The sequence below is a fragment of the Eulemur rufifrons genome, chromosome 7, assembly GCF_041146395.1.
Source record: "Eulemur rufifrons isolate Redbay chromosome 7, OSU_ERuf_1, whole genome shotgun sequence".
Lineage (NCBI taxonomy): Eukaryota > Metazoa > Chordata > Mammalia > Primates > Lemuridae > Eulemur > Eulemur rufifrons.
The window spans coordinates 192,374,417-192,399,851 of record NC_090989.1 but is presented as its reverse complement, the minus strand read 5'-3'; the positions used below and the strand labels follow the sequence as shown (position 1 = coordinate 192,399,851).

The 25,435-nt window shown below is 42.1% G+C and overlaps 1 pseudogene; it reads left to right on the top strand.

The window, feature by feature from the left end:
• The first annotated feature begins 23,256 nt into the window (after positions 1–23,256).
• LOC138387090 (cleavage and polyadenylation specificity factor subunit 5 pseudogene) lies at positions 23,257–23,941 on the top strand (annotated as a pseudogene).
• The last annotated feature ends 1,494 nt before the right edge of the window (positions 23,942–25,435 follow it).

Here is a 25,435-nt window from a genome sequence, read left to right as displayed (position 1 = left end):
CCCAGACCCACAAGTCAGTCTCCAGCCTCCCAGGAGATGTTACCAACCCTGAGCTCCAGGAGCAACTGGAGCAACATCTACAAACAAACTTCACAAAACACCGATGTACACTGCCCTCCAGGAACCAGCTGTCTCTGGGCACAGCAAAGCCTCAGGGCAAATTTCCAGGGGTAGGTCAGGCAAAGGACAAGCAAGGGTTCTCCTGGCCCTTTGTGTTTGCAGGTGGAAGCAGCCAAGATATACAGGACATGGAGTCCCAGGGCCCAGCAACATGGTGGCTATGGAAAGACCCCAGCCTGCAACTGGGGCACTGTCTGGGGAGTGTCCAAAAATATCTATCCTGGGATTCAGAGAGCTCCCCAGTGATGGTTACAGGGGCCATCTCCGAGGAGAAGTTAGAAAGGGACTTGATGAGTCCCTCAAGAAGTGACACAAGAAATGACTTGCCAGGGAGCCTAGGCAAGGAGCACCTAGAACATAAGCTGAAAGTCCAGTTGGGGCAGATTAAGGAAGTCAGGATTCCTGTGAGTGTTCATCATTCCAGGCTTGCTAATGACCAAGCATTGGCCCCTCCTAAAAACTCAAACATGCACATAGAAACTGGAAATCTAGCATCCTCAAAGGGTCGGGAATCCTGCGAGGGCAACTTGCAGGAACTTCTCCTTGATCCAGGCAGTCAACTTGTGCTGGAAGCACATGTTAAAAGGTTACAAGTGAGGCACAGGTGGGGTCTACCCCTCAAGATCATCAAGACTAAAAATCTATTTATGTTTAAAAAGGCTCAACTCCTGCCCCTTCCATACTCCACCTTTCCCTCCTGGGCCACCTGTGAATTTGGGGACAACACAACTGAAGTCATCAATTTCCTGGGAGAAGATCCTTGGGAAGGTCCAGGAGAGAAGGTGACAACAGAAAAGATTGTCCTCAACCTGACTGGTCCTCTCCCTATCCCCTCACCTGCAGGTGAGGACATCCAGATGGACCTGAGAGTGACCCAGTCTGGTGACAACCATGGGCACACAGAGGCCCCTTCCACTGTTCAGAAGGGCAGATGGCCTTCTCAGCCCCTCACTTGCAGAACCTGGCACAGTGAAACTATCCTGGAGGCTGGGAAAAGCAGCCCAGAACCAAGTCCAAGTCCAGCAATAGCCAGGAATGAGCTGAGGGAGGAGGAGGAGAGTGTGGCCTCAGGAGACCCCTGCAGTAGCCTAGCACTGCTGGACCCTTACAATGGGGTCCCAATCTTCAGAGGCCAAGGGGAGCACGGAGACAATGGAGGCCAAGGAAGAGAAGTCCCCTGCTTGGGAAGCCACCTTAGAAGCCAGTGTGAGGTCAGACTTGCATGCCCTTAATGTTAATCTGAGCTCAGAGTCTCTGGGGAACAGTAAAATCTCCCTACCCTCTACAATTTATGTCACCCAGGACCCAGAAGAGCTATGCCTTAATGCATGGATTGTTAGTGAATATGAGCTGGCAGTGGAGGTGGAGCCAGAGAACCAGCCACAAGGCCCTGCCCTTGACGTCTTCCTCCAAGACTGCACCACTGGTGTCATCCTTGAGGACTGTGCCCCTGATGTTCTCGCCACAGATATCTGGGCTTCTCAGCCCTTCCTGTCCAGCTCCCACAGCAAGTCCAGTGCTGACACTGGGGGGCCATGCAACCTCTTATCAAGGGGAAGGAGCAAGATCCTGAAACTCCAGGACCCATGGGAAAGTCAAAGCAAGAAGTTTGGCCCTACTGATGAGAGAGAGCACTGTCAGACGCCCAAATCAGGGGTGCACAAACAAAAGTCTGCAGGACCAAGGACCTCCCAAACTAACGGTATGAGCCACCCTTCCCAGCATAGGGAATTAATAGAGTCCCTAAGAAGCAAGTTCTCTCAGCTCCTGCCAAAGGAAGGACAGGTTCCTACAGGAAACTGCTTTAGGAACAAGATGAGGCAGTTCCTGCAGCGGATTTTCTGCAAGAAAGGCACAGGGCAGGAAGATCCCCTGCAAAACTGCAAGCCTGCATCAGCCACCGCCCAGTGCTGGGGACCAGTCACAAGCAGATTATTTATGCACAGCGGGATGGCTGAAGCCCAGGAGCTCATGATCACTATTGGACAAATCCTAGAGGAGAAAATGGGACTTCACCATGAACTTCCTGCATTGAAGGGAAATTGGTACAAAGAACTCCAGGCTCCAGTGGGTGGGAGCTACACCTACCACAGGGGTCCCTCCCACCCAGAGCAAAGGAGAGTCAAGAGTGGTATGGCCTGCAGTTACCAAGCCACTCCCATGGGCTACAGCCATCCAGTCGAGAGCAGGTTGATCAAAGACAGGGACAGCAACTGGGCCTCCCCAGCCAGGCCCTGCCAGCATCAGCCAAGGGTGGCAAGAGCCTTCAGCCACCCAGTCCACTGCCCCAGGCACTGTCATCTACCTAGAGGTGTCTTGCATGGTCAACCAGATCACAATTCTCCCACCTTTTCTAGTGAGATAACTTTTCTCCCAGAAAAAGTAGAGTTCAAGCAGAGAAAACCTGTTTTGCCTCATGTGAACACATCCCAAATATGATAATGGCTTCTTCTCAATGAAGACATGAAATCTTTCCTACTACATGTGGTTTTCCTCATCAGTGGTGGTGGCTTCTGTCTGTGGGGTGCTGCGGTGCAGGGAAGGGGTCAGCTTCTGCTCTCCCTGAGTGTAGCTTCTAGAAGAGATGGGCAAGGAAGAGGCTGACAGGGCCTTGCAGACCCACCCTCACCCCAGGGTCCCTCACTACACCTTGTTTTCATAGCTCAGTCATTACAGAGAGTCTTCAGGGATGTCAGGATTGGCAAACCCTATGGAGAAACCACCCTGGGACCTGGATCACCCCCCTCTTTTCTGCTTTCCCCTCTGCTGTGAACATTGTACAGCCACACAGGATGCATTTACAGAGACCTCTTAGGGTGGAAATCCCCCTGGACTCCAGGAATGTGGGAGCCAAGTAGCCTTACTCCCTGGAAGTGTGCCTGGAGGTTCTAGGGCTGGGGGTGCTGGCCTTGGGTTCAGGGGCGAGGGATCTGGCCCCCCTGGCTCATGGTGAGGAACAGACCACCCTGCCTGAGCCCCCTCCATGCCTGCTGAAGGCTGGGGGGGAGATGGTCCCTGCTGGCCCCTTTGGGCTCAGCCTTGGTGACAGAAATGTCCCCCTCCCAGACACTGCCTTTGCCTCTGGCATGACCATGAGCACGGGAGCCATCTGATGGAGGCACACAGAGGACGAGGGTGGGGCATGGGAGAAGAATCTGAGAGGTGGGAGCCAAGAAGGTGGCAGAGCTCATGGGGTGCCCTATGCAGTGACCACCCCATACCCAGCACCCCGGCCAGCCAAGGTGTTTAGGCCATGGCCCCAACATGGAGGGCAGGACCAGGGGACACAAAGCCCTCAAACAGGAAGGTAGCTTTCCCCATGGCATATGTGACCAGCCTCTGCGCCATCCCTCTGGAATTCCAGAAAGAATGAGTGGATGACCAGAGGGATCACAGCCTGGTGACCATTACAGATGATTTGTCCTAGGGTTGCTCTCAGGGAATGGGGACTTAGAGGGCTGAGGCTGGCTGGGATCCACAGCCTCAGAGTCTCACCTGCCCTGAGGCCAGCGGGGACAAGTGGGCAGAGGGATGTGGACACACAGCAGCCAGAAGGGACTGTCTCCAGTGTGTGGCAGGGCAGAGGCAGGGACAGATCCCATACCTTCTGCCCCCACCCAGGCTGCTCCTGGAGCTGGTCTTCTCTCTGCCACGGAAGAGGCAGCCTCCAGGGGGCCAGCAGTGAGAAGGGCCAGGACCCCGGGAGGGCTGGGGCCACAGCAGAGACCACACAGAGAGACCCCCGCAGAGGACCCTGCCAGAAACCCCCACAGAGAAACCTCACCCAGAGACCCCATGTAGAACCCCTACAGACACCTCTGACTGAGACCCACACCAAGAGTGAACTCAGAGACCTCGCACAGAGACCTCCCCCAAGGCCTTCCTTCCAGGAGACCTGAGACTAGCACAGGGGCTCTCCCACAGAGTCTTCATGCACAGCTCTCCGGGGCCATCGCACAGAGCTCCCAGACCCACAGAAAGCTCACAGATTCCCACACAGACCTCCCACAGAGACATGGGGTGGTATCTCCCACAGGACCACACAGTCCCCAGTTGACCTCAAAGGAGCCCTCCACACCACCTTGTATTGCCCACAGACCCACAGACCCTCCTGCAGAAGCCTGGCACAGAGGTTCACACACTTCCCACACTGCCCTCCCTCCCAGAATCCACCTCAGTACCACACACAGGCCTCCCATGCCCCACAGAGCCCCACGGCAGATCTCACAGAAACCCCACTGCCTCACAGAGTCCTCCACTGCTCTCACTGGGCCTCCCACAGCACCTCCCAGACCTTACAGAGATCTCCCCTGACAAAGACCGCCCAGAGAGACAACACAGAGACAGCTCACTGCCACAGGAAGACCTCATCTTGCTCCAGAGATCTCTTATGCAGACCTCACAGCAATTTCCTAGACACCTTACAGAGAAGTCACACTCTCACCTCACCTAGAGCTTGCAGAGGCCTCCCACAGACACCTGATACCAAGCCACCTCTCACAGAGGACTTGCCAAGAGACAATGCACAGAGACCACCACTGCCCACAGAAATCTCCACAGACTCATCCCATGGAGAGCCCACATGCATTCTTCTTTGTAGTGGATCTGAATCCACTTAGCAAAATGCCAACACAGGAGGGACAACATAAGCTGTGCCCCAACTCGAGAACTGAGACACTTGGACATTGTCAATATTGCCCCCAAAATAGGATTGTCTGTTTGGGGAATTGCTCAGGGATTGGGGTTCTTCTGTAATGCTACTGCCTCTGAATAGAAGAATTACAGATTCCATGTGTAGGCCTGCAAAATTCCTTCCCCCACAGGTTTTCATTAGCTTTAGCTCTGACCCACAATTGAGAAAATCACAAATTTTAAACACGAATAAGATGCTGCCAACCTATGATGAGAGAAAAATATCTTATTTGTCCAGTTTTAGTTATCATCTAGTCCAGTGGTATCCATGTCACCTTTTTTTTATTTCACTGGGGACAAGACCTCAACTTGAGATGGCTGATTTCTTTATGCTGGAAACATGACAAAGACTTGCAGCAAATGAACCCTAGAAAATGAAATAAACCAGCAAAGAAGCATCTGGATTCACACTGGCCTCCTGGGGTAGGGGGAGGAGGCTTTGCAACTAGCACATTATTTTGCACATAACTTGTGTCAAGCTTATGGGGTTTTATTTGTAAACAAAACAAGCTAACAATCATGTAAAGATTTTTTTCCCAACAAGTCAGATTTCTGGCAATATTCCTATTTTATCCTCTGGCAACATTGTACTTATTTGTTAATAGTAATATTATTTTGTTCCTCAAAATGTGGTGATGCCCTCAAATGATGTACATGTTTCCAGGATATGACGAAGTTCTAAATGTTTGGCCCATATCACTAAACTGATGGACTATTTAGAAGGATTCATTTTTTAAATAATTCTAAGAAATGCACATTTTTTAAGACTCAGGAGGGCAGATCCCTTTTATGTTCATTACAGGGCTAAGAAGGGATGCACTGCTTCACACAGTTTGGAATCTTACCACTGAATCTATGCTTGAGATGTACACGTAGCCCAAAACTGCTGGGAAGGGACATCTTAACATTGGATTGAAGAAATTGTGCATTTAATCAGCGTTTGTATTAGAATAATGAAAGGCCTCACTTGTTACATACCCGACGTTTTTAAGAGGGTGCACTTAGGAGAAAGTCCATGTTTCTCGCTGCTCATAAGCAGCCTGTTGTCCACGTCTTGTTAAACTCTATTTTAATAACATCTGTCAAGTGCGTGTCACTGCTTGAGTCTCTCAGATTATCCATCAGGATGAAAGCAACACTGTGCTTTCTGTAAAAGGAGCAAAGCCTACATGAGGGCTCTTTCGTCTATTTGTTCCAACCGGAAGTTCCTTCCATTCTCCATAGTTATACACTTATACCTATTATTTTTTTTCACTTTATTCCCTTATAATGTCACTGAGTCACAAAACAATGAAACATGGTCACAGATATCCTCCAGTACTCTACTAGATAATATACTTTTATGGTTCAACTTACACAAGTGAATTTAATCATCAGAACAGAATGGGACCACTTAGGGAAGATTTCATACAGGAAATACTTTACAAAGAGTAGTGTATTTTCCAAGGCAATCACAGTAGCAACAAAAATAAATGAATGGGACATGATTAAATTAAAAAGCTTCTGCACAGACAAAGAAACAGTCACGAGAATAAACAGACCACCTACAGAATGGGAAAAAATTTTTGCATACTACACATCAGATAAAGGACTGATAACAAGAATCTATTTAGAACTCAGGAAAATCAGCAAGAAAAAATCAAACAACCCTATCAAAAAGTGGGCAAATGACATGAATAGAAACTTCTCAAAAGAAGATATAAGAATGGCTAACAAACATGAAAAAACTCAACATCCCTAATTATCAGAGAAATGCAAATCAAAACCACAATGAGATATCACTTAACCCCAGTGAGAATGGCCTTTATCAAAAAAACCCAAAACAACACATGTTGGCGTGGATGTGGAGAGACAGAAACACTCATACACTGCTGGTGGGACTGCAAACTAGTGCAACCCCTGTGGAAAGCATTATGGAGGTATCTTAAACAGATTCAAGTAGACCTGCCATTTGATCCAGCAATCCCATTACTGGGCATATACCCAAAGGAAAAAAGGTCATTCTGTAACAAAGACACATGTACCCGAATGTTTCTAGCAGCACAATTCACAATAGCAAAGATGTGGAAACAACCCAAATGCCCATCAATACATGATTGGATTAGTAAGCTGTGGTATATGTATACCATGGAATATTACTCAGTTATAAGGAATAATGAAGATACGACATCTCTATGGTTCTCCTGGAGAGAGTTAGAACCCATTATATTAAGTGAAGTATCCCAAGAATGGAAAAACAAGCATCACATGTACTCACCAGAAAATTGGTTTCCCTGATCGTCACCTAAATACACATCTGGGAACGACACCAATTGGATATCAGACTGAGGTGGGGGGGGTGGGGGAGGGGATGGGTGTATGCCTACACAATGAGTGCATTGCGCACCGTTTGGGGAATGGTAACGCTTGAACGTGCTGACTCGGGAAGGGGGGGTGGGGAGGGGAGGGATATATACCTACATGATGGGTGCAACGCGCACTATCTGGGGAACAGACACGCCTGGAGCTCTGATTTGGGGGGAAAGGCGGTACATGGGCAACGTATGTAACCTGCAATTCTGTATCCCCCATAACAATAAGATGAAATAAAAAAAAAAAACAGTATCTAGTCAATCTTTATAAATATTCCATGGATAAATAAATGAAAACCGATATTTTCTTTTGAAAAATGTACTCTTCTACTAAAACAAGGATATTTGTCATAGATTTCAAATTCTCTATAACATCCTATATTTTTGTTGACTGTATCTGTTCAGTTGGAAAGGGATGTTTCATTACATTTTATCTATTCTTAGTCTATTTAAATATTAGTCCATTAAATTCCACGTTATCTGATGGTATTGTCCCTTCTATATTCTTTTGAATATATTTGCATGATTTCTTAAATGTATCCTTTTTTTTTATTTCATCTTATTGTTATGGGGGATACAGAATTGCAGGTTACATACGTTGCCCATGTACCGCCTTTCCCCCCAAGTCAGAGCTCCAGGCGTGTCTGTTCCCCAGATAGTGCGCGTTGCACCCATCATGTAGGTATATATCCCTCCCTTCCCCACCCCCTCTTCCCGAGTCAGCACCTTCAAGCGTTACCATTCCCCAAACGGTGCGCAATGCACTCATTGTGTAGGCATACACCCATCCCCTCCCCCACCCCCCACCTCAGTCTGATATCCAATTGGTGTCGTTCCCAGATGTGTATTTAGGTGACGATCAGGGAAACCAATTTTCTGGTGAGTACATGTGATGCTTGTTTTTCCATTCTTGGGATACTTCACTTAATATAATGGGTTCTAACTCTCTCCAGGAGAACCATAGAGATGTCGTATCTTCATTATTTCTTATAGCTGAGTAATATTCCATGGTACACATATACCACAGCCTACTAATCCAATCATGTGTTGATGGGCATTTGGGTTGTTTCCACATCTTTGCTATTGTGAATTGTGCTGCTAGAAACATTCGGGTACATGTGTCTTTGTTACAGAATGACCTTTTTTCCTTTGGGTATATGCCCAGTAATGGGATTGCTGGATCAAATGGCAGGTCTACTTGAATCTATTTAAGATACCTCCATAATGCTTTCCACAGGGGTTGCACTAGTTTGCAGTCAACAGTGTATGAGTGTTCCTGTCTCTCCACATCCACGCCAACATGTGTTGTTTTGGGTTTTTTTGATAAAGGCCATTCTCACTGGGGTTAAGTGATATCTCATTGTGGTTTTGATTTGCATTTCTCTGATGATTAGGGATGTTGAGCATTTTTTCATATGTTTGTTAGCCATTCTTATATCTTCTTTTGAGAAGTTTCTATTCATGTCATTTGCCCACTTTTTGATAGGGTTGTTTGATTTTTTTCTTGTATCCTTTTATTTTATGCCTTTCCTTCATTATTTTAAGAGTATTTCTTATAGAACTTTCTTTTAAAACTGATATTAGAATCACCATTTTAATAAGAACATTTAGCCTGTTCACATTTGATAAAACAAGGACTACATTTGATATTTTTCCTTCCATTTTACTTTGTGTATGTGTTTATGTTATTCCCTCTTTTCTCTTGATCAAATTATTCCCTTTTTCCTCATAGTTAATTTGGAAGTTCTACCTTTTCAATATTTCAATTGTTACCTTTTCTTTCCTGGTACTTATGTTAAGATGTATTTTTCTCTACTATAATTAAAAAAGGAAATGTGAATTACTTTTCCAGCCAAGACAATCTATTCTCTATACAAATAATTCCCACAAATATCAACAAGATGAAACCATAAAATACTTTTATTCTTTCATAAATATAAATATCTGTCTTTTACTCCAAAAAGTGAATGCTATTTTTACTAGGTATAAGATTTTAGGATTACAGTTCTTTGCTCTCATAGTGATGGCTATAAAAAGTATAATTTGAGGACATTATCTTAACTAAAATAAGCCAGGAACAGAAAATTAAGCACCACGTGTTTCCACTCAGGTGTGGAAATTAAAAAAGTTGATTTCATAGAAGTAAAAAGCAAAACAGAGGATAGTAGAAACTGCGAAGGGTAGGGGAAAGGGAGCAATAAGAAGAGATTTGTTAAAAGATACAAAATTACAGTTAGATAGGAGAAATAAGTTCTAGTGCTGCTACTGTGGGATGACTATAGTTAATAATATGTTTCAAATAGCTTGAAGGAGGATTGGATGCTCCCAATACAAAGAAATGATAAATATTTGAGATTATGGATACGTTAACTACATTACATGCATCAAAATATCACTATGTATCCCATAAATGTGTATAATTATTATATGTCCATTAACAATAAAAATATCCTATAAAAAAAGTAGTGTATTTTTTTCAAATTGACTTTTTTAACAGTGTGTAAGTGATTTTTCATTAGTTTTTTGAATAAAAGTTGTTTAGGGTGGCCATAAAGTCTGAAAACAGACAAATATTCAAAATAAATAGTTATTGCTAAGATATGTTGAATGTGTTGTTCCTCAGTAGAAACTCATAGTTCAATAAGCTGTGCTAAGTCGCAATGAATGACATGCAATGAAGCAACAGTCCCACCAGTCACTGCACACACATCTGACATATGTTGCCTCAGATGATCGGTGTGTCCGATCTTCATGGCCTAAACTTGTGCCTTCACCCCAGATGAAATAATTAAGAAGCTTCAATTCATTACAAAAGTATTACCAATATTTCCAGACTTTATGACCACCTGTTTTTTTATTTTATATTTTATATTTATTTTATTTTATATTTTATTTTTATAAGATTCACCCACTGCAAACCTTGTAAACATTTTACCATTTTATATATACCAAGAAGAATGAATACCAAAAACTGAGATAATGGAGAAAATAACAAAAACATACCTCCTTTGTTTTCAAAATTTTTCATACCAAAGCATTTTGCTAAAAATGAAGTGATTTTTAAAATTTTTAAAATATCAGGTAAAAAGCTATCTTAATGGCATTCAGGATCTATTATAAATCTGGTTTTGAAACAGATTTTTATTTAAAACAGTTCTCACACTGATTTCAATAAATCAGGCACTACAGAACACAGTGTGGAGGGCGGCATTTAGATGGTAACTTCTTAACACTAAGGGATAAAGATCTTTTCCAAATAGAAAAAAAAAAAAAAAAAACCCACCTCATTCTATATACATTGTTAACCCCCAAGAGCAATTCCTCTTTATAGACTACAGTATTAGCGCCAGTTTCACACACTTTTGCTTTATGAAAAAAACTCTCACAGGAAGAAATTTCTCCAGACAAACCCAGCTACATTTTCTGTCTTGCACACGCCATTGGCATAATACAACACATCCAGATGGAGATGGAGCCATCGATCATTATCACTGTGCCCGTGGCCATGTGGATGGCTGCACTTCCCAAACAGGCTCAAGTGTTCTTGGGTACTCAGAGGTTTGCTGTGTCATCCCACCTCTGGCATTTTGTAATAACCAGAACAGCCCATTTCCCTGCAGACACACATTCCATGCTCTCCATGCTACAGTGCCACAGTTACGCAAAGGATGTGGGTGGAACCAACATCCAGACAGCTGCACAGTAATGCTGTGCCGGCACAGTAGCAGAGGAGTTAGAAAATGCTAACATCTGTTCTAGGACATGTGGTGACACAGCTCTCTGGTCCTAAGCACTGTGGTGCCTCAGCCTTTCTTCCCCTCCTTCACTATAATGACGCCTGCAGCTCTTCCTTCTTCCTGAGTCCACAAACCGGAATGGCCAACAGCCCTGATGTTGTCACGATCTCTACCATTTGTTACCAATGACCACTTCTCCAGATGTCTCTTAGCTCAGGGATCCTCCAGCACTTCAGAAGCAAGACCACCCCATCACCCTTTCTTTTATTCCTGCCATAATTTGATGCTAATAACACTTTACATACCTATTTCCAATGGCAATGCATATTTTGAAGAGGTGTGCAAATTTATTTTGTAGACTGTGGTCCCTTGAGTAAGATAAACTTTCCACTTACTGGATCTCAGACCTGGGTAAGTCACTGAGTGTCTCCAAACTTCATTTCCTTGATCTGGAAAACAGGGATAAAAGTTAATAATATTGTGGTGAAAGGGAAATGAATTAGAGTATTAAAACCCTTGTGCATAATTCCTATTGGATGATTTTACTATTACTGTTTTTATTTTTTATCACATTATCATAACCAACTTAGTCTTACTTGCTGAAGTACACACACTGGGATATTTTCTTGTTTTACAGAGTCAAGCAATATAATTTTCTAGCCCAAAAGCTAATGTTTTATATGTATAAAAAATTGAGTCCTCTCTGAGAAAATAAACTGAATATCCTTTCAAATTATTTCTTGCTACACAATAGTCAGTGGATTTCTAATTTACTGTGATGTTAAAGGGCTCTTTTGCCATCCCTAACCTATTTCTGCTTTTACTTTGAACAAGCTAAACTCGTGGGGTGCTTCAAAAGCAACTGTGCTCTCCCCAAGCTGCCTGTTCACACCTGCTCCTTGGTGCCGGTTCCCCCACTTGGGTGAAATCTGGGGTTCCCACACCTTACTACTTACGTTCAGGTGAGGGAAACTCCCCAGGTTATCTCCAGTAATAAGGTCTGGTTTCAGTAATGAAAAGGCCACACTGCATTTAAAAGCCAAGCTCGTCCCCCAAGACCAGCCAGCCCTAAAAGGACTCCTGGAACTAGGATGTCTCCATTTGCACTTGGTGCCCAGCCCTTTTCTTCCCAGCCACGCCCTCTGACCTTGGCTTCTGACCCCTCCAAGTCCAGCAGGGGAGGGCGGGGAGGAGTGGAGGAAGCTGAGCTCCAAGCTCCGGGGCGGGCGCTGCCCGGGCCGCGATGGCGCCCTCTGGCCGTGGCAGGGGCCTGCTTGGTCGTGGGCGTTCGGAGCCGAGCACCGCGTATCCTTGGCGGGGAGGCGCTTCCTCAGGCCGGTGCCCGCGGCCCCTTACCGGCAGTGCCCCGGCTGCAGCAGTGTCCTGCCCGCCTCGCAGCCGCCGGCTCGCAAGCGCGGCCCCCTTTCGCTCAGGCTGGAACTACTTCACCGCTGGCGGGAGGCCGTTACTCCCTTGGGGCCTCGTCCACGTTGCCGCAGGTACTTCAGGTCCTTTATTCCTGTATGGCTCGATAAGGTCAGAAAATGGTGCCCCAGGTGCCAGGGAACTGGGGCTGGTTCTCAAAGTTGGTTCTTGGACGCCCCTTACGGGGCAAATGTGGGAGTAAACTCACAGAACCATGAAAACTTCCATCTCCACCTCTCTTGGCTTTCCCCAGGTTCCCTTGAGGGCAGAGTGGCTCCTGGCCCCTACTCTCCAGGTAACTTGGGTGGTCTAGAGCCTCCTGTATTCTGTGCTAGGCTTGGAGCTGCTACAAAGTGCTCTAAAGTTATAAAAGTTTTCTTTTTGTTTTCAATTAACTTTGTTACCAACTTATACCAGCGTAAACTAAAATAAAATCTTAAGCCCCCGAGGTGACTGAATGGACTCTCTCTTGGCCAAGGGGACCCCATAAATCCCTGAAGCTGAGTTGCTGGCCATGAGGTTAGACATGAGAAGGGTGGTCAGACATGCCTAGTTATGCCCTGTCTCTTTTAGAGTTAGGTTAAGATACAAAGTCATTAACAAGCCTAAAGCCATGTAAGACAAAGGTTAAACCACACCTGCAGGTCAATTTACTTAGATCACTTGATTCTCTATATATGTCCAGTGACTTGTCTCTGATTAATAGACTTCTTTCTACTAACTTAAAACATTCCAAGACTTTGAAAAAGCTTCATTTCTTTAACCAATTACAAATTAAAGAATTTTTAAGCCCCACCTGTATCCTGTAATACCCCACTTTGAGATGTCCCACCTTTTCTGGCCAAACCAATGTACACTCTCCACATACTGACTTAGGACCTTATGTGTAATTCCTGTCTCCATGAATGTATAAAACCAACTGTCACCCAGCTCCATGGGCACATTTCCTCTGGACCTCTTGAGACCACATGCTCCAGGCTGATCACACACATTTGGCTCAGAATAAACCTCTTAAAATTTCAGAGTTTAGGTCTTTTTCTCTTAACACCAGTTCATTTAGAAGAGCATTTGTGCTCCCCAGGAAATAGAATTATAAATAAGATATAAGCTTTAAAAATTTTATATAATTTGTCTGGGAGGCTGAGATGGGAGGATCGCTCAACGTCAGGAGTTCGAGACCAGCCTGAGCAAGAGCGAGACCTCATCTCTACTAAAAATAGAAAGAAATGATCTGGACAGCTAAAAATATATATAGAAAAAAATTAGCCGGGCATGGTGGCGCATGCCTGTAAGGCAGAAGGATCGCTTGGGTCCACGAGTTTGAGGTTGCTGTGAGCTTGACGCCACGGCACTCTAGCCTGGGCAACAGAGCGAGACTCTGTCTCAAAAAAAAAAAAAAAAAAAAAATTTACATAATTTGGAAATTTAGGGCTTAGCCATTGTTACTATTTTATGGAATATTAGCACTTACCTATATAGACATTTGCCAAGTTTTCTCCCTTTCTTCTTTACGAAAATGAGAAAATATATTTAGAATTATCTTGGAAAATGTCAATTTGGCATAGCAAAGAAGTAAGTGGATTCCCTGGGGAGAAATCAGTCTTAAGGCCTCACCAGCTTAAAGCATGGAGATCTGATAGGCACTTGACATTTTTCGAGATGTTTCTCATAGGTTGGTAAAAAAAAAAAAAAAAAAAGCAAAAACCTCAAAGCTTAGGAACAGAAACAAATTGAGAATTAAAAGCTACATCACTGAAGTGGCGTCATCGGGTAGTTTGTGATGCTCTTTTACACCAGTTGTGAGTAGGAAGGGTTTCTGAGTGGAGGGGGTTGCTTCTGGGTACTTCAGAGAAACCAGCAGGAGGACAGCACAGGTGGAATTGAGGCTGGCTCTTGCCCTGCAGGGCTCCTCACAGGAGGTGCTTTAATGCTGAGATTGACCAGATTTCACAGGGAGACCTCAGGAAAGGGCAGTCAGAGCTCCCGGCCCCTGTGATCACTTCTGTGCTAGGCTGGATTTTCCTTTGGATAATAGAAACAATCGAGTTTAGTTACCCAGGTATTGAGACCACATTCAAGCACCTATTTACTGGGCAGTGAATTCCTCAACATTATGAGTCAGATGTCTTTTGGGGAAACACTTCTCCAGGGGGTGTTGGGAGGATGAAATCCTTTTGAGTGCATTGCAACCACGAAAATTCATCCAACAGAGATGCTAGAAAAACAAATTTCCTATTGACTTTCTAGTTGGAAAAGCGTCTAATACTATATCTATTTGGGGACAAAAACATGTATTATTTTAGAAGAATGGTCATGAGAGAACAGTGACTGGGCAAAATAATGCATCTGGGCCTGGCTAGTAAGATTTTTCCTTTGAGATGTTGCGTGGGCTCCCAGGCCTCGTGCGACTGTTGCTGTGGGCCATGGGCCTCAGACTCAGGGACATCCAGAGGGCCACTCATCTAAAAGCAGGAGCCGCCACCACCCCATCCCTGTGCTGTCCAGGTGGACACACGGCATCATCTGCAACTGCTACATGTTTATTAAACACTCTGTCTCATAGGACATAATTGACATGCTCTATAGAAATGCTTCTCTCTGCCACTTTTTACAATCTCATGGTAGAAGCAGGTAACCAGTGTTAAAACCATCCTACTTGACTAACAAAGCACATGAATTTTTTTTCCATAACAGTGGTCTACTTTAGTTTTGTAACAGACTGAGTCTGTCAAGGAGACCTGACCAGGGATCACAGTGACCTAAGAATGAATGACTAATGTTCCGCATGAAGGACCATAGCCCCTTGCAGGCTTGGTAACGTGCAGAGGTTGCTCCTCACAGATTCTACTCATCTCACGGAATCACAGAATTTAAGATCACCTCATTCAATCTGAGGGAGTCTTTAAAGAAAAGTGACCTGCCCAGAGCCATGTGCCTGACCGGGTAGAGTTGGCAATAAAGTGTCATTGATGTTACCTGTCCTTTAACTACTTCCTTCTTATGGTGACAAATGTCTCATCCAAAGATGGCTGAAAGGCAGAATCAATATTTTAAAGCAGAAAGAGGATTGAATATGCTTATTCAAATCTAAGATAATTTCAAAACTGTCTCTAATGCAGAAATAAACATTTCTATATTTTCATTCATTCTTTTTGCTCTGATGTTAATCTTCCATTTTGTGATCGGAATTCTTCCAGATGTCGGGCCACACTAACTCAGGAATGCTGTGCAATGATTCCATAGAGCAGTAGCTCTCAAAGTGTAAAAAAAGAGTACTATTTTATAAAAAAATTCTGTGGTCAAAGAAATTAGAAGTTTGGATTAAACAAAGCCAAGAGTTTGTGTTTCATTCTTTCAGTGAGTGAGTGTATGTGTGTGTAGACATTCTCAAAGACTTTACTCTTGCAAAAAGGATGTATGAGTCATAGTTCTCAAATCTGTCTGGGTTTCAACACTTGTCTTTTTTGTTTTTTCATGGAAAATGTCTAGGAACTTTGGAGTCACTGTTTAAGAGAATTTTAAAAGTTTCTGAAGAAGACAACAACAAATACTAACTATACACTGTACAGTGAATTGAATAGATTTTGGTCAAAATTAAAGAACACTCCAATGTGTGCTAGTAACATTAGTTAGACCAAAGTAAATTTACATTTTCATGAGAAATTTTTTCTCCTCAATAACAAGATGTAAGTGATTGATCTGTATTTGGGGAAATTCAGAAAAAAGTAATTCCTATGCCATACTGTCAGCCTCAAGTTTTTGGTGAAGGAGAAAACATCTGGTATCTTCTTGGGAACAAATTATTTTAAAAGAACAGAAATTCTCTAGAAAAATTCTCACCTTCCACTGAATAAGGCACATGGTGCAGAGGGAAGTTGGGTCCCTGTACTAGCCGTGACCTGCCCCACCCCCATTGCCATCCTAGCACCACAAGGCCACTGGGCTGGGTGCTCCCAGACAGATCCATGAAAAAACATGCTTCTAGCCCTTACAAATTATCGCCCCAAAGCGTCAAATAACTAATTTTTATTTGATATCTACTTTGCATAAGTGATTATTGCTGGTATCTTTTCAAAATATAGATAGGATAGAAACATGTACTAGATATAGTACTAGAATTGATAGTGAGACATTTAAATATTTTTCCAGAAAACAATTCCTATTCTTTCTGGTTGTAAGGAAAAGATCGTTATGGAAAAGACAAAAAAGAGAAGTTATGGAATTATCAATACAAGTCTAAAATAAGAAAGTGGGAAGGAACAGACAAAAAAGATTCCTCTAACAGAAAAAGTGTATGATCTCTTTCTCTATGCCGTGTTCTCTCTCAATATCACTTTCAATATATCTCTCGCTTTTGACCTCTCTCTATCTTGGTCTCTTATATGCACACATGAACACGCCACAAATTGAGGAACCGTTACATGCTAGGCACTGGGTAAAACTGGGTATGTAGTCGTGATTTAAAAGACAAATAATTTTCTACTTCCATGAAGCATATAGTCCAGGGTAGAAAGTAGATAAAAAAACAAATAACCACAGACAGAAAAGTGCAACCACAACTCGTGGACATAATCACTGGCTTAGTGAAGCTATTGTCAGATGCTCTTTACACTGAGACATAAATGCATGCTCTTTCTACCCTGGGAAAAGCTTACTGCAGGTAAAGGCCTGGAGCAAATCCTAGTCTACTAGGCAGGTGGAGGAAATGGCTCAGTCTCCCACACCTGGAAACATGCAGTTTGAAATGTCAGGAACAAAAGCAGGGGAGCGAGACCACCCAGAACTTGTAATAACCTCCTCATCACTTGTCCTATGTCCACCTGACAGAGGTGGTCTTGCTGAAATAACAGGAAAATATCTAATCCTGCAATTTCCTAATAACAGCTAAAGATCAATTATGAGCTCTCTCCCTGCTTTCTGCTTTTCCTCTCCCTAGCTGACTAGCTGACAGTCACCCTGCAGGGACTCCGTTTTCACAACACCTGAAGAGCCTTAGCAGAAAGAAATACAAATCTTTCTCTTTAAAAGTGCTTTTGAGAATCTGTTTTGTAGCTTTGGGGAGTTCCTGAAGGGACAAGCAGGGGTGCCAGCAACAGGCCTCAGTCTCTGCCCCAGGGGCAGAATCAAGGACAAGACCACAACCATCAGTACTAAACCTGTCTATCCCTTCTGTTATCAGTGTCTGTTACTGGCCTGCTGCTACAAAGCGGAGCATTCACAGTATCCTGTTAATTTGGCCATAACTATAACCATAAATTATCTTCACCTCCTTTTTACAGTTCCTAAATAAAAAACCTGAATACCTGATACTCTCTGCTAACATACATTTCCTATTTCTCTCTTTCACCATGTTGGCCCTTTTCCGCTTGAAAAAAGTTAAATAAACAATTTCTTTCTCTCGCAAATTTTAGAGAAATCTCTCAAAACCTACATGCGCTAGCCCTGCACCAGCTCTCCACCCTAACATTCCCTTGTGTTAGCACACGTTGTGTAGCACATTTTGTTTATCCATTCCTCTGTTGATGGACATTTGGGTTGTTCCCACCTTTTGGCTGCCTTGAATAATGTCACTGTGAATATGTGTGTATTGTTTGAATCCCTGCTTTCAATTATTTGGGGTCTATACCCAGAAGTGGGATTGCTGGATCATATGTTAATTCTGTGCTAAATTTTTGAGCGACTTCCATACTGTTTTCCATAGCAAATGCCCCAGAGTTTTAATGAGGCCTCTCCTAATTCAGTGGTCAAATCTGCCATGTCTTCTGGCTGTGTTTGAGCTCTAGGAGTCATTTGGTTGACAGGCCCCTGGCAACTATTATCTGAGTGGTCTCATAGACAGTCCTTTACATAAGTGCAGTTCAGTCTTCTCCACCATGACCCCTGCACAAATTTCCGGGAGCACTCTTTTGTTATGTAGACTTCTCCTCTTTAGTACCATGCCCCTTAAATTTCTGCCTTTTCACTGACTCCTAACTCTGATCTCTGTTTCCTTAACTCAGCAAAACTCCTATGTTTCACCCGAGTTTCCTCTTTTAAAGTTTCTTCTGGCACCTTGGAATGTTTGTGTTTTTGTTCTAGTTGTTTCCTTTGTACTTTTATCCTTTCTAATACCTGTGGCAGGCAGAACAATGTCCCACCCAGCAAAGATGCAGCTATATTCCTTGGAATTTGTGAATATACTATATTACAATGCAAAGGGGAATTAAGGTTACAGATAGAATTAAGATTTCTAATCAGCTGACCCCTAGGGAGATTATCTTATATTATCCAGGCAGGTTCACTGTAATCACAAGAGTCCTTAGAAGTGAGAGAGGGAAGTAGAAAAGCCAGAGGCATGGTGATGTTGCCTAAGAAAGACTGAACTGGCCCTTCCTGGCTTTGAAGAATAGAAGGGAGCCATGAGCCTCTAGAAGCTGGAAGGGAAAAGAAAATAGATTTTGTCTCCAGAGCCTCTTGAAAGAAAAGAAGTTCTGTAACACCTTGAGCTCAATTCTGACCTCCAGAATGTAAGATAATTGTTAAGGGCCAAAAGCTTCAAGACTACTGACTGTTATAACTTTTAGCCATATAATGTTAAAGCCTGAAATTTTAACATTGTCAAAGCTATTTCTATAATGTCACAGTATGAGTTTCGTGCCAAAAAACCATTAATCTGCTATCTCGCTTCTGTAAAACTGCTTGCTAATGACAGTGCCCCAAGTGTGGGAATACAACACCCATGTTCTGCATGACCAAGCCCTAAACTGCCCAGATCCTGTTGCACCAGGACATGAGAGTGATGTAATGCTGCTTTTTGTCCCTGTAATCATGCTTGCTCTGCCCCAATGATTTTTCACCCACGATAAAAGCTTTCTGCTTCAAAGGCTTAAGGCTGCTCTCTGTGCCGCTGCCTTTGGCGGTGCAGAGAGTAGTTGCTGGCCAGCTAATAAAGACTCCTGATTTGGTTCAATTCAGTCTTTAGGTGGTCATTTGTCACATCTCAGACCATAACAATAATGTATTTGTGTTGTTTTAAACCACTAAGTTTGTGGTAATTTGTTACAACAGAAATAGGAAACTAATGTTATACAATGCCTATTTTCCCTTATTTTTTAACCCTTTGCTATCTCATTTTTCAGTTTTTAATTTTATCATTAATTCCTATTTAATGCATCTATAACAGCCAGTGAGTTTATTCTACTTTCCTTTTAGTCTCTCCCTTCTCTTACTCTGTAGTCTCTTTCTCTACATTGTTTAAAAATATATTGTTCTTGCCCCACTTTTGTGTTAGTCTTAGAGGTATAGTGTAAACTAAAATAAAATTTTAAGGCTCACCCTTCCACTGGCTGACTGAATGGACCCCATCATGGCCAAAGGAATATTCTAAAACTAAATTGCCTGCCAGGAGGAGGGAGGTCAGACATGCCTCATCACGTCCCCCTCCCTTCTTGGGGACATCCTTTGTAACCCATTAACAAGCCTAAGGTTATGCAAGACAAACCTACAGGCCCTCAATTTACACAACAAATCTATGTAGGTGGCTTATCTCTGATAAATATCAACTATGTTAAAACATTCCAAGCCTTTAGACAAAGCTTCATATCTTTAACCAATTACAAGCCAAAGAATCTTTAAACCCACCTATAACCTGTAAACCCCCACTTCGAGATGGCCCACCTTTTCGGACCAAACCAATGTATGATTCCCACGTATTGATTTATGACTTTACCAGTAACTCCTGTCTCCCTGAAATGCATAAAACCAAACTGTAACCCAGCCACAGTGAGTCCACTTGCTCAAGGCCTCTTGGGTGTGGCTCCGGGTCATGATCCTCAAAATTGGCTCAGAATAAATCTCTTTAAAATTATTTTACAGAGTTTGGTTTCTTTTCCATTGACAATAGTTATGCTTATAGCTCACTATCAGTCTATTTGCTGAATTTTCTCCAGTTGTTTCTTGATTAGATGAATCTATCCTTTGTGGCTCCTGAGTGCAGAATTCACTGAGTTCTTTCATGTTAAAACTACTTTTTTGGGGTAGCCTGGATAATTGAAGGACAGCTTGGCTACATATAAAATTTCTGGCTCATACTTTTTTTCCTTGTATGCTTTGAAAATATTGCTGTATTATTTTCTTGCTTTGTATGTTTTTGAAAAGTTAGATGTCAGTCCAATTTTCTTGCCCAGTGATTTTATTTTTTTTTTGTTTGTTTGTTTGAGGCAAGTTCTACTTTCTTTTACTTCTTTAAATATAATTTCCCTTAGTTCTTTGAACATGTTTATAATAGCTATTTTGAAATGTGCCTGCTAGGTCTAAAATTTGGGCCCCCTCGGAGACTGTTTCTATTGACTGTTTTTATTCCCATGAGTATGTGTCACATTTTCTTGTTTTTTTGCACGACTCATAATTTTTTGTTGAAAAATGGACATTTTAGATAATATGTTGCAATAACTTTGGGGTAGATTTTTTTCTTTGCCTCTGAGGGTGGTGATTCTTGTTGCTGCTTTTTTGCGTAGTAACTTGTCTGGAGTACATCTATGAGATCTGTTTTCCCTATTATGTGTAGCCACTGATGTCTTCCCTCAAGTTTTTTCCTTTATTCCTGTTTCAATTTTTAAAATTATATGAAAGACAAACTTAAGTGTCTATAAGTAAAATTTTATTGGAATGTAGCCACACATTTATTTATATATTATCTAATGGCTACTTTGTGGTACAATGGAAGAGTGAAATAGTTGTAATGGAGACTATATGTGGTGCTCTCATTGCTTCACACTGCTACCTGGCAGACTGCAAATAACAGTGATATAGTTAATGCAGTTATAAGTCATCAATGTTTTTAGTGCCATGAGTATTGCTATATTGCACCATTTTAATTTTTCTTATTTTACTACCAGGTCATACACACTGTGTAGACATGAACAGAGAAAAGTGGACTTTAACTGTTACACTTTTAATATACCATGAAGAGTGAGTTATTTTTTTATAGAACTATGTGGCAAAATACTGTGTCTGTTATGCAATTACACTCTAGCTGTGCCAGAAGAGTACAATATACTTTGATATTACAAAACTAAGTGTTCATCTCTATATTCCCAACTCACAGGAAAGCAACAGTAAGAAAATTTAGAAAATTTTAAGGAGAATATTTCATCACAGCAGAATTTCTTCACAAAAGTAAGAAATTAAAATGAGACTCCAACCAAAGTAAATTTCCAAGTGGCTCATTTGTCAGCCATGTATTGATGGTGAGTTAATTGAATTGTGTTTAATTACAGCAGCCATGGAAAAAGAACATAAACCAGTTTAAGAATGTTAGCCTTTTTGTGAGAACAGTGACTCAAATGATTGAGGATATTGAGAACATCAGTAGTTAATGAAAGGCACAAGAAACTGTACGCAAGCACTGTTCTCTAGTGGATAAAGTTGTTTTCCAGGGAGTTACATGTTAACAAATCTGGCATCACTGTATATGTACATTGGAATCAAACAAGTAAGTGGGTGGCAGATTATGGCAGCGAGGTTTCCCACTGTTGGAGTAGAGGTTACAGCAGGAGGGAAGTGTTGAGCCTAAGAATACTGAGTTACAGAAAATGTCCCCTGTATTTTTGGAGACAAGATTTGATTTCAGAAGTCAAATAAGGCTTTGCCTTAAAGAAAAAATAAATGTGTTAGTTCAAAAGCTGCCTCACCTCAGGAGGGTGGCTCTTTGGTCAGTAACAGCTGCACTTCAAAGAGACAGCTGTAAACTGGGCCTATGGTTCTCACCTGTTTTGAAAGACAAGACAGGCTTCACCTAGGGCCAAAGGTTGCCAGAGCTGACCAACAAAGACCCCCTCCCCCGGATGAGAGCTGATTAAATAGATATGCTAATGCCCAAGCCCGGGCCCAGACGGAACCATGCGGTTAAAGTAATTAACACAAAGCACAGCCCATATTGACTTCTGGGATCATCTCTGTCTCCAAGAACACAATCACTGGAGCCAAGATGTCTCTGTTTTTTGTTAAAGTAATAGCCTTATCATAAAACTTAGAAGTTTGCCCTGAGAAGATTTTGTAACTCATTGTTCCCCTAGATAGAGTTAGTTAAAGGATCTGTAGTAGTAACCTTTTAAAAGACTTTGACCCTAAACCAAACTGCCTGTTAGTATGTAAATCCCATTGCCCTTGCCAACGGGAGCCTGTATCTACCCTATAAAATACCTGTGTGGAATTTCAGTCTTTGATATAGTTTTGTGGGAAGAAATATATCCATCCAGACTCCTCCTTTGTCTATTTTCATAAACCTTTACTTTATAAACTATATCTTTGGCTCTGTGTATTATTATTTTATTTTTATTTCTGTTTCCTACTATTTTTTCATCCTTTGCGATGACCCCTGCCTGAGAGACCTGATGGAATAAAAAACCTCTTTGTGGGGAGCATAGCTAACTCCCCGCAAACTGGCGTAGTCAACTTAGAGACCTGATGGGAAGAAAAAAAAAAACCTCTTTGCAGGGAGCGTAGCTAACTCCCTGCAGGGAAGTATCTCCACCCTCTGCCATCCATTGACTTAAGCTAGAACAATTCATGTGGTCATGGACTAGAGTTTGTGACACCAGAATGAGTTCCTGTTTAGCTTAGTATAGATACTAATGATTACACATAGAAATATTTACAGATATGTGTTTTTATTGCTGTCAGTTAAAGGGGCCTTGAAGCAGTGACACTCTAGTAACAATGAGCATACCTAGTACCAAGATTTTGGTTTCTAATACTGTGATTAACTGCTCATTAACTGCAACAAAGGTACCATAATGTCAGATGTTAACAACAGGGATAATTGGCTCCTCTTGCACTCTCCAGTTAATGGAGGATGTTGGCTGCTGAGCAGCTTGCAGATAACCACTGCCTGCACAGGAAGATCTGCCCTGTCTCCCGCTTTCTGCTCACCAGTTCCCAAGCTCGCCAGCATGTCTGTGGTACTGCCCAATCGCTCGCAGACTGGGTGGCCCCAGGGGCGTCAGTCAGTTTGGCAACAAGTACATTGAGCAGACCAAATCCCTCACCCTGGAGTGCACCATCAACCTGCACCCTCTTACCAGTTATACTTTTGGTACAAAAGAGCCCCTCTATGAGAAGGACAGTGCTGTTGTAGCCATATTTCAGTGAATGAGAGAGGAATTTGATAAAATTGGAATGAGGAGTACCATAGAAGGGGTTCGGATTGTACATTAGCACCAGCTACCCCATGTATTACTGCTACAGCTGGGAAAAACTTTCTTCAAATTACCTGGTGGTGAACTTAACCCAGGAGAAGATGAAGCTGAAGGACTAAAATGCTTAATGACAGAGATACTGGGTCATCAAGATGTAGTTCTGCAAGACTGGGTCATTGACGACTGCATTGGTAACTGATGGAGACTGAAATTTGAACCTCCGCGGTATCCATATATTCCTGAACATATTACAAAGTCTAAGGAACATAAGAAGTTGTTTCTGGTTCAGCTTCAAGAGAAATCCTGGTTTGTAGTCCCTAAAAATTACAAATGGGTAACTGCACCATTGTTTGAATTGTATGACAATGCACCAGATTATGGACCCCTTGTTTCTAGTCTCCCTCAGCTGTTGAGCAGGTTCAATTTTATATATAACTGAATTCCTATGCAATGAAGAAGTAAAAGAAACTGTCTCTGTGAGCACAGCTATACACAGAATAAATGTGGTAGAAAAGTATTTTGGTTTTATCTCCTTCTTGATCTCTACATTGCCATCTACTTTCTATTGTTTGAATAGTAAAGTTAACATGAAGAACTAACTAGATAGTGGTGTAAGCAAATGTGATAATGTTTATTCACTTTTGTGTCTACTCATATGTTTTTGTACATTAAAGAAAATGGACTTCTATTTGTAGTTTTTTTAAATTTCTCATCAAACTTCTAAAAGTCTTAAAAAAACAATAGGGGAAATTGGCTGTGAGTTTATGGAAACATTATGTACTCTCTGTATTATCTTTGTAATTTTTTTTATAAATCTAAAACTTCTTAAATATAAAGTCTACTTTAAAAATGTGGGAAAGAAGCCATAAAGCTCATACTATCAACACAACTGCACAGTTCCCCCAGGTCCTTCCCTAAAAATCAGTATCTGTTTTTCATCGTTAATAGATAAAACCCTTTTCTAGCCATTATATCTACAAAAATAAAGATTAAACCTACAAAACATCAAAAGAATAAAAAGGCAAATGATTTTGCATGGTTTTCCTTGGTTTGATGAGGCAACAGATTTTTCTGATACAGCACAGTTGTTTATCTGAGGAGTCAGTGCTGAGTTTGAAGTGAGGTGAGTGAAGAATTATCCTCTATGAATAGTCTGCATGGAATAACTATTGGCAAGATTTTTTTTTAGAAGTTGAGAAAATACTGATTCAGTACAACCTGAAGTGGAATCTGCTAAGATGAATAACTGATGGCATGGAGCAGAAAAAAAGCTTGATGTGATAAATTTACAAAGTTTGTAAAAAATTAAGGTGTTTAAAGCCTCTGGTTATTTGTTGTATTATTCATCAGCAGGTACTTTGTGGAAAATATGTGATGTGTTATTGAATTATTAGTGTCAATGATGAAGTACTTTTGCTCTAAGACTTAACCACAGTTAGTGCAACAGATTTTTGTCAGTAATAGAAGCTGAATATTTTGCCTTATGATACCATTCAGCAATTCAATGGGCTAGCATTGATAAGGTTCTTTTGTAAGAAACAATATATTTTTTTTGTTTTCTGACACCACAGCTCTGGTGAGTGGATTTGTCCAAATGGAGTTTACACGAATGTTTTACTCATGAGAGGGGAAGGAAAGAGAAGGAACCACAACATTTAAAACAAAAACAAAAACAAAATCCTGGATACCTTTTAGCAACTGTCCTACTCCCACATTAAATAAAATTCACTTGGTAATTCATAATAAAAGGAGAACAGAAAACAAGGTGGGCAGGGAAGGGTATGTTGGGGAAGAGAAAGACTAAGGGGAAAAGAAGACCAGAAACCATCCCAGGGACTGACCTTTCACTCCCAGACCCAGGAGGACACCTAGCATGAAAGGTGAGGCTTTGCTAGATTTAATTCCCCAACACGTGTATTGCAGCTGCCAAAGG